Source organism: Tympanuchus pallidicinctus, unplaced genomic scaffold, assembly GCF_026119805.1.
Source record: "Tympanuchus pallidicinctus isolate F22 unplaced genomic scaffold, pur_lepc_1.0 scaffold19, whole genome shotgun sequence".
Lineage (NCBI taxonomy): Eukaryota > Metazoa > Chordata > Aves > Galliformes > Phasianidae > Tympanuchus > Tympanuchus pallidicinctus.
The window spans coordinates 110,344-113,001 of NW_026294710.1; the positions used below are offsets into that span (position 1 = coordinate 110,344).

General features: G+C 54.3%; 1 pseudogene; it reads left to right on the forward strand.

The window, feature by feature from the left end:
- Positions 1-541: 541 nt before the first annotated feature.
- Positions 542-2,131, forward strand: LOC128079516 (AT-rich interactive domain-containing protein 5A-like; annotated as a pseudogene).
- Positions 2,132-2,658: the final 527 nt, after the last annotated feature.

Consider the following 2,658-nt stretch of genomic DNA (forward strand, 5'->3'; position numbering starts at 1 on the left):
GCTCAAACTGGGAACTGAGGATCAGGTCCCAGATTATTGCTGAGGAAGTCCTCCAGCTACACAGCACACTATCATCACCATAACTTCCATTTGTCTAAAAGGCTACAATTCAATTAGTGCAGCAAGTCCTTCCCTTTTCTGATAACCTCCCCTGGTCCAGCACCTACATATAGCCACTACAGGAAAGCAACAACATCCCTAATAAATCTTATCTACCAAAAAGGTGGCTAGCAAACAAAAAAAAAACGTGAAAGAAAGCACCTTCAGGGTACACAGGCCACAGAAACTAAAAGCAAAGGGCCCAAAGCACAGCACTCGCCACCAGCCTCAATTAGCAGCAAAGCAGGGTTTGGGAAAACAAGGGCCTCTTCAGAGCTGCTGTAGGACAAGGATGAAATTGCAGAATTAAAAACAAAATCCCCACACACACACTGATATTCAGAGGCAATTACGTTTCAGCTTACAGTCAGCCAACACGCATCTCACTGCAGCAGCTCTTAGAGCAATCTTGTTCACAACTGGAAATGGATTACATACAGCTCCACCATCCACATCATGCAGAGCAAACTGTCAAACGTGACATCACAACATGGTTCTTGTAAGGTACCCAACTTCAGCGTAAGGATCTGACCTATGTTATTACTGAATTATTGCTCCCACACAAGTTTCCATCACAGACATCCATCAGTGCTGACATTTCTACACCACTGAGGTATTCTCAGATACGTATACTCTTCTTCCCCATCTTAAAGATGGATTGAGCAGATTTGCCTCTCCGGGTACCTCCTGATGGCTGCATTCCCCACCCAGGAAGACCAAACAGAGGCCCACAAGCAAGGCTGGCCAGTGGAGCAATGTGCCAGCCCCACGGCCCCAGCACAGCCCCTCGGGGGGGTGGCCCGGCACTCGCTGCGCCCACACTGAAGCCTGCAAGTGCCTCTTGTCCAGCTTTTACTCCTAAGGCAACCACCCCATCGTGTCTCTGCTGGCCAAGAAGAAGCTGCTGGCCCAGGTGAGTGAGGCAGAGTCCTGCCACTAACAGCACTGCCTGGAGGGCAATGGGGCGGCGAGCAGCACTCACCCCAACCCAGAGCCCAGCCGGCTGGCAGCCAACCCCCACTTCAAGGAGCACAGGAGCCCGGAGACACAAGGATTGAAGGACGCATCCAGGGGAGCTGGAGTGAGGCAGGACCCATCGCAGTGCTCCCCTGGGAGGACACACAGCCTCACCCAAGAGCTGAGAATGAGGGCCCTTCACCGGCTGCTTTCATGCATGCTGCCATAAGGTGCTGAAACACATCAGCTGCCAGCCCTTTGGGGGATGCTTCTCCAACTTGAAGGATTTCTGGGAACCACAACCCGAGGACACGGAGGACGACTGGGAGCAGCCCAAGACCTGCGAACCAAAGCGTGGAGCAGAGAGAGCCCGCAGGCAGCCACCTCTGCTGCTGTCAAAGCCTGCTGGCTGCCCCCTGGGGCCGGCTTCAGCCCACTGACACACAGCCCCACACCACCCCCAGCCAAGTGGAACAGGACGAGGCAGCCTTGGGCCTGCAGGCTGTTTCCTCCTCTGCCCGTGAAACTGAAGGCAGGGGCAAGGGCACTGGCTCACCCAGGGGATACCAAGAATTGGCTGAACCCAAAGCCATCACTCCCAGACCCAGCTGTGCCATTCCACTCACCCCAGTGCCTCAGCCCAAAACATTTATAAGGGAGAGATGCTGCATTTCCTGATGAACTTCAGCAACCCTCTGGAGCACATGAAAAATCAGGCAGCCCCACCAAAGCCATCTCTCTCCATTATCTCCATTATTCCTGCTTTCCCCAGCCCTGCGATAGCCAGCTTGCACAGCCCTCCAACCCCTGGCACCACCACCATCCCACAGGGGCTCACTGCAGCACCAGCTCTACCCCACAGCGACGGGGCACAGCCAGCACACCTACAGCACTCCACACGCCTCCGCTTCCCACTGCAACGCCAAGCTGCTGCCTTGCTCTGCATCAGCCCTGGCCCCTCAGAGAGGCAGCAGCGGGATGCCGCAGCACTGGGATGCTGTCAGAGCCGCTGTGTCCCACGGCCAAAATGAGCTGGACCGTGTCATTTCTTAAAAAGAGAAGGGAGCAGAATGAGTTGCAGAGGTTTTCTTGCTAGAGACGCTGTGCCCCTGTGCAGTTTTGTAGAGCCAACACAGACAGGCAGTGGATGTTCCAATCTTGCCATGCTGTGCCCAGGATGTCCTGCAGCTCCCTGGTACAAAGCCCCTGCTCCCTCCCACAAAACCATGCCATTTCAGTTCTGAAGTATGCTGCCTTCTAGCAGGGGCTACTGAGGTTATAAAGGGCTCGGGACAGCAGCAAGCATCCATGGGAAGCACGCTGGCTGCTCCGAAATGGGTGCTGGACAGTAGCATCCAAAACAAACCTCACTGGATGGTCCCAGCTGAAGGTGTGTGGGGTATGCTTGATTCCTGGAATTAGGGCTAGGTTGCAGGGGAAAAACAGCTTCACCTTAGCAGGTGTGTTTCCTCAGAGTTTCCTGCACAAACTGAGACTTACCTCTGTTTTTTTTTCTACATTGTTTCTGGCATCTTCATTCCAGCCCCAGGGTTCACAGCTGTTTCCCGGAGCATCCATGTGTCCCAGTGTGGGTGCCACAGG